This window comes from Triturus cristatus, chromosome 1_2, assembly GCF_964204655.1.
Source record: "Triturus cristatus chromosome 1_2, aTriCri1.1, whole genome shotgun sequence".
Taxonomy (NCBI): domain Eukaryota; kingdom Metazoa; phylum Chordata; class Amphibia; order Caudata; family Salamandridae; genus Triturus; species Triturus cristatus.
The window spans coordinates 566704640-566721923 of record NC_140580.1 but is presented as its reverse complement, the minus strand read 5'-3'; the positions used below and the strand labels follow the sequence as shown (position 1 = coordinate 566721923).

The 17284-nt window shown below is 45.8% G+C and overlaps 1 long non-coding RNA gene across 1 annotated transcript in view; it reads left to right on the top strand.

Annotated features, from left to right (window-relative positions):
• The window catches only part of LOC146867636 (uncharacterized), a 241667-nt gene that overhangs the window by 32530 nt on the left and 191853 nt on the right, over window positions 1–17284 (top strand). The gene's annotated exons all lie outside the window — the stretch shown is intronic.

The following is a 17284-nucleotide window of genomic DNA, read 5'->3' as shown; positions in this document are numbered from 1 at the left end:
GGATTAGGCTCCCTATTGGGCATGAAGTACATGGTTGTGTATGTTTTTTGGCATGTTGGTCCACACAATGGGCCATCAACACCTGTTGAGGGTGTGTCTCCTGTGCGCAGGTCGGCCTTCAGTTTCCTGATCCGGTGTCATGCTTCTTTGGTGATTGTGCATGCATTGTCTCTGGGTGTGCCATGTGACACTGGACACTCCTTACTTTACACACGCGCCTGTTGCAGTTGTCCTTCTGACATCCTAGTCTTTGTGTGCAAATTCTGGCATTTGGCAAGGAGATGCCGCGTGCTGCTGCGGCCCCTGCAGCAAGGGCCCACAGAGTATCCAGATTTGGCAACACACACCCCTCCAAGATGCTCTTCACTTCCTCCCTCCACCCATTCATTTGGCTGTCATCAGCTTGTCTATGCCACTGTTGCTGCCACGCAGTGCCAAAGGCTGGACCATCAGCACATGCAAGGTGCACATTGCACCACCATCCTGTCCTTGCATAACCCACATCACACTACAGTCTGATTTGGCAGACACACTCCGAGCTATGTCCATCCGCAATCTAACGCCTGCTGTCAGACATACCCTGGGCACACACACAACACCTTTGCATGCTGAGTGTGCAACTCCAACTGCCTACACTGCGCTGCCCCGCCTTCCAGGCTCTGTCACACCAACCAGGTCACGTCCATAATACTCCCCACCGGCTCTGCAGCCCAGCAAGGGCATGGGAGTGGGACTCAAGGCTTCAGCATGTAGTATGGTGTAATCGTCTGGGACATGGCACAGGTATCATCTCTCAGCATGTCAATCTACAGAGTGTCCAGGATCCCCCGCTCTACCATCACATGCGCACAGCACCTCATCATTAGCTCGTATGCCATTGACAGCCAGGTGCTCCTCACCCTCAACAAAGACACAGACATTGGCAGTTCCATCATTCAAGTATGCATGAGATCCATTGATGAATAGCTGAACACAAGCCACCCGTGGCTGGACTTGTACAGGACTGAGGTGATCATCGGAGGATTGTCCCCTTCCAGCTGGGTCAAGTGCTTGTGTCCCACCCGCAAGAGCCCTGCACAAGCACCCAGTGGCCACGCACACAAGATGGTGTGCCTCATGTTTGGCTCGCTCACATTTGCCATGCTAGTCCACAGCATCTGTACCTCATGCTGCAACGCCCTCTGCATTATGCACATGATCCACAGATAGATCCACTCCAAGAAAAGACAGACCATCCCCCAGGTCCATGACAACATCCGTGTCAAATACTGCCCTGCCCTCTACGGAGCAAGTACATCCAAACTCCCAGGAAACTTGTCCACATCCAGGGTGCATCTCCACACCTCAGCTTCAACACCCTGCGCCCCAGCCACCTCACCGTCCACCATAGATAGCTGCAATGGATCACTGTCTGCTGCAGGATGACCTCCACACTCCCCACCCACACTCAGGAGGCAGTCCACAACCCCGACCCCAAACCAACCTTGTACGTCTGTCATCCTAGATCCCGTTGGGCCATCTCCGTGCATCCAACCTTGCCCTGGCCACTGTTCTTCACATCCACCGTACTTCAGCATACAGGACATTGGTCTCCCACCTGGCCACACATACCTGGGACTCCCTCCCCGGGAACCTCCACATGAGCCATGACCTCTACGCCTTGATGATAATCTCCCAAATTGGTCTGTCCGCACAGGTTAGCAAGCCCCCCCCTCAGCAGCCAGAGGCCATCACAGGTGAGTGTTGTGCTCCATGCCTACATTGAATGATACCTTGTGACCCATGTGTGTCCTGTACCAGACTCTGATCCCAGGGTATGGATGGCTGGAGTTAGTTCAACACTCAGGCATAGTTTGACATTTCCACACACATATGTTGTTGAATAATGCAAAATGACAGGAACGTCTCATTACCAAAGTGATATATTTATTTGCGGTGGGGTACGTGTTTTGTTAGATGGAATTATGGGCTCTACCGGGGGAATAGAATCCAAAGTTCACAGGGGGAGATGGTATCCTTGGCATTGGAAGTCATCAGAGTCCAGGGCACAGTGTTGGTCATCATTGGTCAGACTGTGACCAGCAAGTCCATGTGGCAGAGAATGTCATTGGATGAGGTGCTGCTGTTGCGCCAGGTGCCAGGCCAGGTGACCTGGGAGATGTGGATGGTCCGCTGACTCTCACGGGCTTTTCCGTGGACGACCCACCTTCCTCAGGGGACCCTCAGATGCAGGCCTTGACGATGTTTGGGACGCTCCGTCAGACGAATCCTCCTCCTCCTCCTCCCTCCCTGTGTCTGGTGCTGGTCTATGCCTGGTGGCACAGGGAGGGTTGCCCATGCTTTGGGCGATCTGACGGAGTGATTGGCTCATGTCCCTGTGCACCGCCAGGAGCTCAGCCAGTCTTGCCTCCATCCGTCCTTGGTGTTGTTGATGACTTGCATGATGCTCGACCTGCAGGTTCTTAATCTCATCGAGGGTCCCCTGCATCTCTGAGAGTCTTGACACGACCTGGTTGATGCCTCTGGTGTCACGCCGGTATGTGTCCAGGATGTTGCGTATGTGTGACATACCGGTGTCCTGAGCTGGCTGGTCAGGTTCGCGCCTCCGCCTGCCTCCACTCCCACCACCCCTGCCCACTTGAGCCTGGCCTGCCCTGCCCACTTGAGCCTGGCCTGCCCTTGTGGTGGGCACATCGGGTCTACGGGACCCCTGAGGGATGGCATTTGCAGGGTTGCCTGCCTCCTTCTGGGTGCCCGGAGAACCTTGTCCCTCCTGGTCAGACTGGCTCTGTTGTTCTGTGTGAGCAGGGCTCCTGGGTGTGTCCTGGGATGTGGCAGGAATGGGGGTGGTGGTTGGCACAGATGTACCTGACGCAGGTGCTGCAGGGGCTTGGGCACCAGAGGGTCCAGGTTAGTCGGGGTCATCCACGGAGTGGTGAGAGTCGTCGCTGCCGGTGGGATCATCTTCACGCGGAGTCTGGGACTGTGATTCTTCCCCCCCAGTGTTGGGGGGGAGATCAACGACGTTGCCCTGTGTGTGAGAGAGAGACAATGTTAATGGTGTTTCATTCGACATCTATGTTTCATACATATTCAAGTTGACACAGTTCCTCCAGGTAGTTGGATGTGCCTAGCATTCTTCTCAATGTCCACTTGGGGATGGGTATGTTGCGGGGGACAGATTGGGATGTTCTCCTGAGTGTTTGACCTGTAGATTGTTGGCTATGATGCTTAGTTGGCTATGGATTGGTCTTGTTGTGTCACATGTCCATTGTGGGAGTGTGTAAATCCGTTGCCTGCCCCGGGGGTGTGTGCTTGTGTTAGGGGGGGGGTGTGACTGGGCGTGCTGTTGGGTGTAGTGTGAGTTGTCATTGGGTCTCCCAGGTGATGTGTCTGTCCCCTCATGGTGCATGCTGGCATGACAGTGAGTGTGAGTTCCTGTGCTAGATACCTGTGCTTGTGGAGTTGGTGTTTGAGTGTACAGTGGTCCCAGGAGGGCCTTGTGCTGCATACAGCAGGGCCAGGTGTCAGCTACCTTGTCAGTACTCTGCCAGTCCCTGTGCATTGTGCATGGGTATGTACCTATGCCATATGGGCTGAGGGCATTGGTGTCTGCGTCTCATTTTCACAATGTGTTGTGTGGGGCCCACCCTCCCCGCCTCCCGGACATCCAGTCTTGTGTTTGTGGTTGTTGTAGCCTTGGCCATGCCCTTGCCTTGATTTGTGAAGGGTGCATGGAGACGTTAGTGGCATGAGCGTGGTTTTTGAGTATGGTTGTGTGCGGGGGTGCTTGGGGGAAGTTGCATGCATTTGTTGTATATGTGGTGTGGACCCCATTGCCCCCATGTTACGTAAGTTGTTTGTGTACTCACCAGGCTCTGCGACTCCTTCGACTCCGTGTACTCCCACCGGCGGTAGGAGGGCCATCACCTTCTCCTCCCAGGGATGGTAGTGTACGGGTCTGCGGGGCGGCCCACCTCCAGTGATGTTACTCTGGGCATATTCTTCGTTCATTTTCCTCTTGACCGCCCTGCGCAGATCGTACCACCTGGCTTGGCATTCATGCCTGGTCCTTCGGATGGGCGCAACAGCATTCACCTTATCGACAATCCTCTGCCACATGGCAGATTTTTCAGCTATGCTGGTCTGTCTGACCAATGTTCCAAACAGCTGTGGCTCAACTCTGATGACTTCGTTGACAAGGAGGTCCAGCTCCGCCGTTGTGAACTTTGGATTCTTGTCTGTGGGCATGGTGTGGGGTGTGGGTGTGGGTGTGGATGGTTGTGGGTGTGAATGTGATGGTGTGTGTGTGAATGTGAAGAGGAGGATGTTTGTGGAGGAGGTTGTGTGAAGGTGTGTGAGTGAAGGTGTAGTGAAGGTATGAGTAATGTGGAGTTGTTTCTCTGTGGGGTCTGGCAGCAGTGGGTCTGTTGCAAAGGCTCATGGGTTGTGTGTGTGGGGCCTTTTTATTGGTCCATTTTTGGGTGTGGCTGTGTTTGAATTTTGGTGGGTGTGTTATAAGAGGTGGTTGTGATTTGGGGCCTCTGTTTGCCTGTTTGGATGTGCCAGGTCAGTCATTGAGATGTATTTTGTCATGTAGACGTGTTTTGTGGTGTTGTGCGAGTCAAATTGACCCTCCTTGTGCTGTTTTACAGTGTCCTGGTTTTGTAAGAGTCTTTTTCGCGTAGGTACGATCCGTACATACGCGATGCTGGGTGAGGGTGCTGGGGTACGGTGTTGGAGTGCGGCGCATACATGCGGTGGGGGTACGGTGCATACACGTGCGGCCCTGGGGTACGGTGCGTACATGCGGAGGTACGGCACGTACATGGGGGTAAGGCGCGTACATGCGGTGGGGGTACGGTGCGTACACGTGCGGGCCTGGGGTATGGCGCGTACATGCAGAGGTACGGCGTGTACATGGGGGGTAAGGCGCGTACATGGGGGGGAGGGCGCGTACATGTGGTGGTGGTACGGTGCGTACACGTGCGGCCCTGGGGTACGGCGTGTACATGCGGAGGTACGGCACGTACATGCGGGGGTAAGGCGCGTACATGGGGGAGGGCATGTACATGGGGGGGTACGGCGCGTACAGGTGCGGGGCTGGGGCTGGGGTACAGTGCGGACAGGGGGGTAAGGCGCGTACATGGGGGGGTACGGCACGTACAGGGGGGTACGGCACGTACAGTTGAGGGGCTGGGGTACAGTGCAGACAGGGTGGTGTACGGTGCTGACATATTTGGGGATGGGTGGGCTGTACGGCTCGTACACGGGCATAAGTTTACCCGTGTACATGTGTGCTACTGCGTTGGCTCTGTACGGGCCATTTTACGTGCGATTGTGTATTCGGACGGACGGTCGGGATCGTACTTTCGCGCTCGGACTTGTGTTTTACGATTTGCACGTAAAAATGTCCGGCTCACTCTCGTACACTTTTCCCGACGATATTCGGACGTAAAAACTTTCCGACGCACTCTCGTAGACTTTTCCCGACGCTATTCGTATTTATTTTTCATGTACGAATCGTACTTGGCCGTTTGTACGGTACTTGTACGACTCGTACGTAAAAAGATACGGATACGGGTCGTACGCAAATTATTTTTAACGGATCGGAATCGGCACCATAATGTGATGTTTTAAAAAACCAAAACACTGACATTCTCCAATTATAGTTCAGCAAGATATCTATAACTTGTATCCCCTCCATACACTGCAAACAGCTTTGGGACATGGGGTCACACATATCCCCTAGCTGCCTTGCAATGTGAGTGAAGACATTTTGCTACATCATAAGTGTCCATCTGCCTGACAAGGAGTGAAAGTGAGTACCAGGGCTTGTGTTCCAGGGCTGCTACGATACTACTTTTATTTATTTTTACATTTTTGCCACATTATTCTTGAATATTGCAGGCTTGCCAAGGCCAAACATATGGGACTCTGCCGCTTCTTATTGAAGTAGAAAGTGAGAAAGATCATGCTGGATAGAAACTGTAGACAAACCCAGTAACACTGGCAGTTAGCCATCTTTCTTGGCTACTGTATTCCAGATCTGTTCAGTTGATGGTGAGGATTAAAGGCTGTATTCCAAATGGTTGCATACAATAGACAATTCCACACACAACTCCAATTCCATACTTGTCCTACATTTAGGAAACTAAATAGGCCTGTTTATGTAGGACATGATTGTCTGACCCCAACAGCTATATTTCAAAGTCAGAAGTATCCACTGAAGGCACATTCAGCACAGCCATTTGGGGTTTTGACACTCAGAAATGTATCTGATACATACACTTTTTACAAAAATAAAATATCTTGTTCTCACCATTAATGACTCAAAATCTACTACATTTTCTAATAAAACAAAGTTAGACTATCTTGTTTTGAACTTTTGGGGGAGCACTTTTCTTACTTAGAATGTCTTCCATTCTGTGAATTAAAAGAGAAGGTGTAGCAGCGGAGAACAGGAAGGGGAGACTGTAAACTCATTAAAAAAGCAAAAGGATAATGTAAATATTTAAATTTCTTGTTGGTGAAAAGTTAAATAAATTAGCTGGGGTAATTCCTTTTCTCCCCACTTCATCTTTCAAAGGTCCAATACAATTCACAAGGTGGAAGACTGTTTAAGTACGACAATGCTATAAAAAAGTTGATTGGTTGAAATGTTTAATGTTATATCTACCATGATTCCCTAATAGGCAATTATGCCCTCTATACTGAACCAAGCACCTTGATGTATAGGTACGGTGGGTGTGTGCTCTCCCACTGAAAAAATAATTGAATTTTGTGGAACTTTTTATAGTTCTGAAATAAATTAGACATATTTTGCAAGAATGGAGACTGATGAATTTTTCTTTTTGTTGAGACGAGGTTTTCTTTGTTCTATGGATAATTACCCACGGCTCTGAGGAGCAGTTTTGTTATTTGATTTACAGCCTGAGATGTATGATTTTGGGTTATATGTCTGTTAACTTTATTGCAGTGTTTTTATGTGACAATCATACATGGGAAATAGCTTCAAATTTCATCAGGTATCGGTTAGCAAGTTTTCTTACATCAGATAACATGTGTGAGCATAAGGCTAATTCTGACGCACCATGGATGATGGGATTTCTCCATACATTACAAGCCTGATGACAGGGTTGCCAGAAAGGCAGACAGAAACTCTGGCATTGGAACAGATTTTCCTCCCCTTCCAAGGTGGTGAGACAAATCCACCATATTTAATACTCTCTGCCAGAGCGCCAAAGTGACTGAATTTGTTATTTTAAAAGACAAATCGAAGTGAAACCTCTGGCAGAAATTCCGCCAATGCCCATTTCTGCTGACAGAAGAGTAACCTGGAATGAAAATCACACAAATCGAATAAAGCAATAAAATAACACAGGAAAATGCAGTTGAAACACTAGCCTCCCAAGTTGCACTCAATAAATACTGGTTGTAATCAATAACTGATTGCAACACGGTGAAAAACGTTTCAGTCACTAACCAACCAGGGACACCAAAAATGCATGAAAACACACACCATGACAATTGTACCCTATGTGGAAGAAATACAGCATTCTCACACAAAACAGTGCTCATAAGAGCTGGGAAATAACGCAAGCAGCAATTTATCAACTCTTAAATGTCATGCAGATGAGTGTCTGGTCATTATTTACCTTACTGAGATATACCTGTTAAATACCAAATCTGACATAGAATTTTAAATCAATGGTTTTACATCTGAGCTTTAGCCACTGATAAGGCATGTTTGCAAAAATACCTTAAACATATTCTTGAAATGAGCATAATGGTGTGCACCATTACAAGAATGAGTACAATCATTCTGCGACTTGAACCACATGTGAGTCAACCATTGATTCTACATTCTTCAACAATGTATAAGGCTTCATAATTTTCATTGAACTGAAAATACATATCTGTACCTTATAAATCTCTAGCTTATATATAAATTGTCGATAGCACTACATGACCACTCTGTAATGTCAGCATATGCACAGAAATCCACAGGTGAATAATGTATTGTAAACATCAGCTTTAATTTTTCCTCAGAAATGCTGGCAACAGGACTTTAATTTAATCCAAAACGTACATCTGCAACTCACACTAGTTGCACTCAGTCTCTACCTTGTTTAAATTAAACACTGCTTGCACCTCACATTTTGCTAGTAGTTGAACTGTGCACCATATAAATGTTACCATACTGAATCAAACTTGTCTCCAACACTATGATATTTAGATTTCATAGATGCGCACATGTAGGTATAATCAATGTGTGCTGTATATATTTGTGGACCCTTTATTTCTTTACTTTTTAAAATGATCGACCCGATTTATACAGTAATTTATACAGTAATTTGAGGAGCGGAAACGTGGGTGATGTCATTAAGCATGTCATGAGTGATGTTAGACTTGATATCCTTGGTGTGGTATTCCCCTAGACCTTTTAACTTCTCCCCTGTTTGTGCTGAATTTGTTTTTGGTGGCACTTTACCCCTGCTTACCAGAGGTAAAGTGCTTGTGCTCTCTTACTTAAACATGGTAAAATTGGGCTACACCTAATTGGCACATTTAATTTACTTATAAGTCCCTAGTAAATGGTAGAATATATCCACAGGCCTGTAGTGTAAATCAAATGATGCTAGTGGGCTGCAGCACTCATTGTGCTATACACTAAAGAAGCACTGCAAAACACATCTCAGGCCTACCACTGCAGACTGTATTGCAGTTTTAAATTGCCATTTGGACATAGCAAAATGAACCTTTTGCCAGACCTAAAACTTCCTTTTTAATACATATGTCACCCCTAAGTTAGAGTGTGCATGGCATTTTAAAAGTAGGACATGTGAATTTAAGTTTTACATGTCCTGACAGTGAAAAAACTTCTAAAGTCGTTGTTCACTGTTGTAAGGCTATTTCTCCCATAGACTAATACAGGGTTACCTTATTTTACCTTATAAGTGATAACTTCAGTTTGGGAACAGATAGAGAAATGGTTTGTCCACTCAAATGAATTGTATTTAAAATCATATTTAATTATAAAGTGGGATTTAACTTTCTATTCTGAAAATGCTACTTTTAGAAAGTTGGCATTTTTCTGCCTGAACCAAATGTGCCTTTCGGCCAGTGTCCAGGGTCACATAACGACAAATCCCTCTCCTGTGGTGCTTTGTGTATTCCTTCCAGACATGGGGGAAAAAAGGCCTTCGGCGTGGGGCAGGTTGTTATTCTGATGAGCAGAATATCCTGTGGGGTTGAACTCAGCCTTCCTGAGCTTCAAACAGTAGCATCAGGGCCTTGCCCACCTACTTCCGGATGTCTAAGGGCTGCCTGCCCTGCCACTGACAATGCAGCTCACACCCAGGCCTGCATGCCCTTTGTTACCGTATACAGTTTGGAGCCAAAGTTAGGAAAAGGGAACGGTTAGACAAAGGGGACATTCCCCACCCACAGGCTGGCACTAAGGCTAAAAGTGGCACTTTCAGAACCTCTCATCAATACACTCATGAACCTGTGGAAGATTCAGAAAAAGAACTGCCCTGCTGTCAGAAGAAGGAAGACAGGGCCCACTAACCCTGAGCTCAGGCTCTCGTGTTTGAGCTACAAGGAGACAACAAACTTCCAGAGGTCTCCTGCTGCAACTCCCCAGCAGACCAGCACCAAATGACCCTGCTTGGACCTGCGTGAGCCCTACTGCTGACCTCTGCTAGAATGAGTCCTGATCCCCAAGAGGTGCCCCCCAGATCTTGAACCCTTGACTGGCATCCAAGTGTACTCCTGCTGCCACTGAACCACAATTCCTGACCTCCAGGTGAAGATCCACTAGTGTTTAGGCTCCTTGTCACCATGAACGGACTCCTGCTGGCATGAATCTCCAGCGACGACCTGCTGTTCTCTTCTGCTCCGAGATCTAGAGCCAAGGTAACTATAACTCACACGCCCACCATGCACAGTTTTCTCATCAATAATTTTATTGCAAATGTTGCAGTGAAATTATCAATGATGTCATAGAAGATATCATGGCTGATGTAATATGTGGGGTAATTAGCACTGAATGGCAAGGGGCTGAAAACAGCTTGGGGAGTGTGACCCCTCCCCCTTTTTTAGACATGGCCGAGACCTTGGGGTGGGGGGATACCCAGGACTCAAATCAGCCCGGGATGGGGGCTGCATGGCCCCACTCCTCATTTTCAATTTTGGCCGGGCCTCAGGGGATGGGATCCCAGGGCTGTAATTGGCCCGGATGGAGGCCGCATGGCACCCCTGCCCATTTTTATATGCTGGGGGTTGGGGTCTCCGGGCCGTAGTTGGCCTGGGTAGGGGGCCCACATGCGCACCCCTCCTCCTAATAAATACATGAAATTCCCGTTGGAACCTGGCCGACCCAGCGGTAAAAAAAGCAAGCACGAGTAACTGTGCTTGCTATTTTTAAATATTTTCCTACAGATCCTCCCAGAATTTGTAGATTTAAAAAAAATCATTTTTGGCCCCCGGCGGTGTCCCTGTGGGACCTCACCACCAGGCCTAGGTGATCTGGTTATTCGAATCACCCCAAAACATTCCAGACAGCAGCTGAAGTGAGTGGCATACTAGTTATGAAAATTTAGTTAAGATTCGTCATGCGGCACCAAAAAACACTTTGTATTCAACTTGGTAGCCACCCTACTGTTTAAATCATTTTATATTATATGTATTATACTACGTAAAATACTATTTACAATAATAGTTATGATATTGCAACTCACATCTTTTGCGAGAATACAGTGAATGGTAGATTGGCGAATTATAGTTAGTTTGGCTACCGAGTTGAATACACTATATATGGAGGTGCGTGAGTAATAATGATTTGAAGGTGTTGTATAATTATAAATAAAGGTGTAAGTTTACAATTTTTAATCTTTGTGTAGTTTAAGTTTAGTTTGTATTGAAAGAATAAATAATGTTATATTAATTTCAAGGTGGTGCATAATGTATACATTTATGGTACAAGTATATCTTTAGAATTTGTAATGTTTGTGTATTTTAAAAGTTTGGTTTGTCTAGAAAGAATAAGTAAAGTGTTCCTAACTATAACAAATGTTTAACCTTCGCTTTTTCTTTGAATTTCAATGTGTTTTTTGTTTTTTAATAAAAACGTGTTCCAAATCGTTGAGTTTACTGTCATTGGGTGGAATGTCATTAAGTGGAGTCTAGTTCAGTAGAGTGGAGGAGAGTGTGGTACAGTATACTGTCATAGACAGGAGTAGAATGGAGTGTATTACAGTGGTGGCGCGTACAATGGAATAGCATACAGTGGAGTAGTGTAGAGTAAAGTGGCATAGAGCGGAGTGTTGTAGAGTGGAGCGGGGCACAGTGGAGTGGTGTAGAGTAGAGTGGAGTGTTGTACAGTAGAGTAGAGTAGAATAGAGTGGAGCAGAGAAGAGTGGAGTGGCATAGCGTACATGGGTGTAAATTGTTATATAGTGCATTGGCATGTTGTATAGTACAGTGGCGTGGAGTGTACTAGAGTGGACAAGCGTAGTGTAGGGTTCGAGAAAGGTGTTATAAATTAGAGTGGCGTCTTGTACAGTATAGTGGAGTGGTGTGCCGTAAATTGATGGAAAGTGTCATTGAGTAGTAGAGTAGAGGGTTGTACACTGGGGTAAGGCTAAAGAATGAAGTAGAGGTTTGTACAGTGTAGTGTAGGATCATAGAGTGGAGTACAGTGTTACATGGTGGTACACAGTGTAGTAGAGTCTTGTTTAGAATGGAGTAGAGTTTAATACAGTGGGGTGGTGTAAAGTGGCATGTGGTATGGTGCCATAGTGTGGGGTAAAGTGTTCTGCAGTGGATACAGTGGAGTGGAGTCCAGTGGAGTGGCATAGCATAGAGTGGAGGGTTGTGGAGCTGAGTAGAGTATAATTTCATTGTATACAGTGGAGAAAATTATGGTAGAGTGGAGTGGTGTGTGGTGTAGAGTAGGGGAGTGGTGTTTTGTAGAGTGTCAGAAAGTGTCATAGAGTAGAGTAGAGTATCACAGAATGGATGAAAGTGTTGTACAGTGAAGTGGCTGAGAGTAGTGTAGAGCATGGTACAGCATGGTAAAGTGAAGAGGGATAGGCTGTTATACAGTTTAGTTGCGTAGAATAGCATACAGTGGAGTAGAATAGAGTGCAGTAGAGGATTACAGTGGAATAGAGTGGAGTAGTGTCTCATAGAGTAGAGTATATTAACTGGGGTGGAGCAGCGTAGTAGGAGTTGTGTATAGTGTCGTAGAATGGAGTAGAGTGTTGTACACTGGTATTGGCAGGAGTACATTGCTGTATAGTTTAGTGCTATACAGTGGAGTATAGTGTGGTACAGTAGAGGACTGTAGACTGTTGATGTGTGGAGTATAGATGTGTTGAGCAGATCACAATGGTGTGGCGTGAAGTGTAGCTGGGTAGAGTGGAGTGGCATTGAATGGAGTAGTGTACAGTGGAGTGGGGTACAGTGAAATAGCTTACAGTGCAATAGCATACAGTGGAGTGGAGTACAGTGGAGCAGCGTATAGAGAAGTGGCATAAAGTGGAATAGCATAGAGTGAAATGGAGTAAAGTATAATTAAATACAGTGGAATAGCATAGAGTACAGTGTTGTAGAGTGGAACGACATACAGCAGAGTGGCGTTGACTGCAGTGGCATAGGGTCAAGTCGCATACAGTGCAATTGCGAACAGTGCAGTGCTGTATGGTAGAATGGCATACACTGGATTGGGTACAGTGGAGTGGTGTATGTGGAATAGCATAAAGGGGAGTGGCATACATGGGTGTGGCATAGAGTGAAGTGGGGTAGAGTTGAGTGGCATACAGTGAAATAGCATCCAGTGGAGTGGCGTACAGGGGACTGGCATAGAGTGGAGTGCCACAAAGTGGAATAGCGTACAGTAGACTAGCATACTCTGAAATAACATAGAGTAAAGTAGCATAGATTGGAATAGCGTACAGTGAAGTGCTGTAGCCTGGAGTGGCATAGATTGAAATAACGTACTGTGGAGTGGCGTAGAGTGCAGTGGCATACAGTGGAGTGGCGTAGAGTGGAGTGGGGTCAAGTGGAATAGTGTACAGTTGAATAACATACAGTAGAGTGGAGTACGTGGAGTGGTGTAAAGTGTAGTGGTATAGAGTTGAATAGCATAGAGTTGCATGGCGTAGAGTGGAGTTGCATACAGTGGAATAGCATCTAGTGGAGTGGTGTAGAGTGGTGTAGAGTAGAGTGGCATACAATGGAGTAGCGTACAGTGGCATAGCATACAATGGGGTGTTGTAGAGTGGAGTGGTGTATAGTAGAATAGCATACATCGAGTAGTGTAGAGTGCAGTGGCGTAGAGTGGATTGGCCTAAAGTGGAGAGAGGTACAGTGTAGTGGCATGCAGTAGACTAGCATAGAATAGAGTGGCATAGAGTGAAGTGACGTAGAGGGGAATATCGTTCCGTGAAGTAGAGTGGAGTGGCATAGAGTGGAATAGCATATAGTGGAGTGGTGTAGAGTTGAGTGGCATAGAGTGGCATGGTATTAAGTGGAATTGCATAGAGTGGAGAGGCGAGAGTGGAGTTGAGTACAGTGGAATAGCATAGAGTGGAGTAGTGGTTTTGGACTAACGCACAGTGGAGTGGTGTAGACTTGAGTGGCATAGAGTGGACTGGCGTGGAGTGGTGTAGAGTAGAGTTGCGTGCAAAAGAATAGCGTATAGTAGAGTGGCGTAGAGTGGAGTGGAATAGAGTGAAGTAGGATAGCGTGGAATAGCATAGAGTGGAGTGTCATACAGTGGCCCAGCACACAGTGGAATAGTGTACAGTGGAGTGGTGTAGCGTGCAGTGGCATAGAGTGTAGTGTGGTAGAATGGACTGGCATGCAGTGGAATAGCGTAGAGTGGAGTTACGTAGAGTGGAGTGGCATAGAGTGTAGTGGTGTACGGTGGAGTGGAGTACAGTGGAGTGACGTACAGTTCAATTGTGTACAGTGGAGTGGGGTAGAGTAGCGTTGAGTAGAGTGGCATAGAGTGGAATAGTCTAGAGTGGGTTGGTATACATTTGAGCAGTGTAGAGTGGAGTGCCATAGAGTGGAGTGAAGTACAGTGTAGTTGCATACACTGGAACAGGGTAGCCTGGAGTGGTATAGAGTGGGGTGGCATACTGTGGAGTGATGCAGAGAGGAGTGTTGTAGAATGGAATGCTGTAGAGTGGAGTGTTGTGGAGTGTAGCGGGGTAGCATGTAGTAAGGTAGACAGTAGTGACGTACAGTGTAATAGCATACTGTGGAGTGGCATCGAGGGGAGTGTTGTAGAGTGGAGTGGTGTACAGTGTAATAGCCTAGAGTGTAGTGGCATAGAGTTGAGTAGAGTGGAGTGGCCTACAGTGGAGTGGTGTACAGTAGAGTGGTGTAGCTAAAGTAACATTGAGTTTACTGGCATAGAGTGTAGTGACGTAGAGTTGGGTGACATATAGTACAATAGTGTAGAGTAAAGTGGCGCAGAGTGGAGTGCTGGATAGTGAAATAGTATAGAGTGTAGTAGCGCAGAGTGCAGTGTCATAGAGTGCAGTGGCATAGAGTGGAGTGGTGTACAATGTAATAGTGTACAGGGGATTGTTTCAGAGTGGAGTAGTGTACAGTGGAGGGGTATACAGTGGAGTGGCATACAGAGGAGTTGCATACAGTGGAGTGGCGTACTGTGGAGTAGAGTAGGCTGCAGTGTCTTAGAATTAAGTTGTTTAGAGTGTAATAGCGTAGAGTGGAGTGGTGTAGAGAGGTGTGGCATAGAGTGCAATAGAGTGGAGTGGCGCATACTGGATTAGCCGTAGAGTGGAGTGGCATAGAGGGGAGTGGCGTAGAGTGGAGAGTGGTAATTGAAACAGTCATAGCCTGAAAGCGTGTGAACTGATGTAGATGTAATGTGGCGGGAATATACATTATGATGTATAAATGTAAATTTTTGGCAGTAAGTGTAAATAGTGTAAGAAGTGTTACAGTTATACGTTTTAAAATACTTAGTTATATATTGTGCCACAGTATACCACGGTAAGTTCGCGATATACTGCAGTACATACGGATGAGGAGGCAGTATATGATTAGCTAATGGCTGTATTTACCAAACATAAAAGGCAGCTGTGTAGTTGTCAGCACAGTTTGGCTGTGTTCGTCGTTTTACTTCGTTCTAGGTTAGGGTCTTAGATATAGGTAAGTAGTAGGTTTTATTGTTGTTCACTACCTACTACCACTTTGTTAAAGTGGTACTAGGCAAATAAATTCCATTATAATTTTCTATATGTTCTACAGCAGTTTAGGGAGAACTGTGCATTTAAAAAAAAATATTTAGTAGCGTAGTAATTTGTAGATATTACTGCTGTACAAAGTAGCCTTTTTGTGCAAATTTAAATATGTAATAAATAAAAAATACACTATAGTACATTATATTTGTAAAATATAGTGTAGCACAGTGTATTTTCTATTTTTTTTAACATGTTTTCCTTTTAGTTTATTTTAAGTACCGTGGTGCTCCCGAGGAAGCAACGCGGTATTCCATACATTTTTTTTTATAATATAGAAACGTATAAATATTTTCCACTACCTATTACCACTTTAATAATATGTGATAGGTGGAGGACAAATATCAAACCTAATACTTATCTGTTTCTAAAAGCGTAACGCAGAGGACAGGCAAAGTGTACCTAAAAACATGGCTGCCTTTAACGTTTTGAAGGCAGTGATTAGCCAATCACACAATGACTTGTTATTGCTATGTTCTGCTGTGCTTCAGTGAAATACAGTGAAAATTTGAGCAACTATAGCAGGCTCTGATATCACTACGTTTTTATGCCTTATAACTTAAAAAATACTTACCGTACCTGTAGTACCAAAAAGGATCACCTACACAGAATAATCTATAATCCTGGCAATTTTAATTAAATTCTGTCCTGCCATTTTCGCACTCTTTGCAAAACGAAAGTCTATGCAACATGCATTGGTGGAAAAAGCTGCTTCGGGACCCCTCCCTTTTTTCTTTGTACCCCTTGTAATGAATCTCCGCAAATCTTTCCATCCTCCACCAGTGTGGAAAAAGAATTAGTTCTGGATAGTTTCATGATGATATGGCAAACGGGGGCAATGTTATTAGCACATAAAAATCCGAGGGATTCCATTCTCTCGCAACCCTAACTATAACTACAGATATAAGTTTGGGATTAAAATGAATACGTTGAATGTTTTGAACTATCACATAATTCTGGACTTTGGAAGTCATATTGACCTGCAAAGTATTTGCAGAGCCATGAAGTACATGCTGTTCTAGGATTCAGCTGCAATAAAGCAAATGTGGAAGAACTTTGGGATTGGACAACTACAAAAATAGAATGAAGCCTCTGCAGAATTTTAGGTATACAATCATCCTCAATGTGCTTACAGGGTCACCAAACACATAATCTTCCCAAACCCTCACCCGACCATATCCCCTCCCACCATTCAGTTTTCACCAACTCCATTCTTCACTCAAACTCCTCCTTCCCTCTCTCCTTACAACACTATCAGACCCCTAGCTATTAACTGGCCCCCGTGTAATGGTGACTTGCAACGGTCCTTGTTATTCACCCAAAGGAACTTTGCACACTGACATTTGCAGGTGAACATATACAATGGTAAAGTAAAAATACAAGGTGTAGAGCTGAAAAATAACCCTAGGGACATGATAACTGTTACGAGCTCCGCTCAGCCAACCCACTTTTCAGTCTCAACCTTTATTCTCTTCTCCACCCTTTTTTACTAATGCTCCTTGCTCTCTTACATCACAAGATTTCAATGTACCTCTCCATTGCGCCCCAGCTCACTGTGCCACAGGACTCAAAGTATGTCTCGTTAATGAGATCTAAGCAGAGAAAACTGGTCTGGGATTACTTGTGGTCCAGTACAGAGGGACCTGGCATGGAAGTTTTGGCTAGACTGCTTCTATTGCAGCAAGATCAAGGCTGATTTGAATATGGCATGTCTCTCTCTGAAGTGGCATTGTGAGTAACAAAAAGGAGTTAGAATCCAGTGCTGATGGACCACAATAATCTGAGATTGATTCAAGTATTCTTTCAATCATTTAGTGCTTTATTCCCTCATCACATACGTGCCCCATCTTTGAACCCAGGATCTCCCACTAATAATCCCCATAGTCCTACCTCCGCTTGTCCTGATGTCCCAAGCCTCCATCTCCTGAGATCTTACCTAACTCTTAACTCTCACTGTCCTACTTACTCCAGGCCTCCCCTTATCTCTACACTTCCCTCAT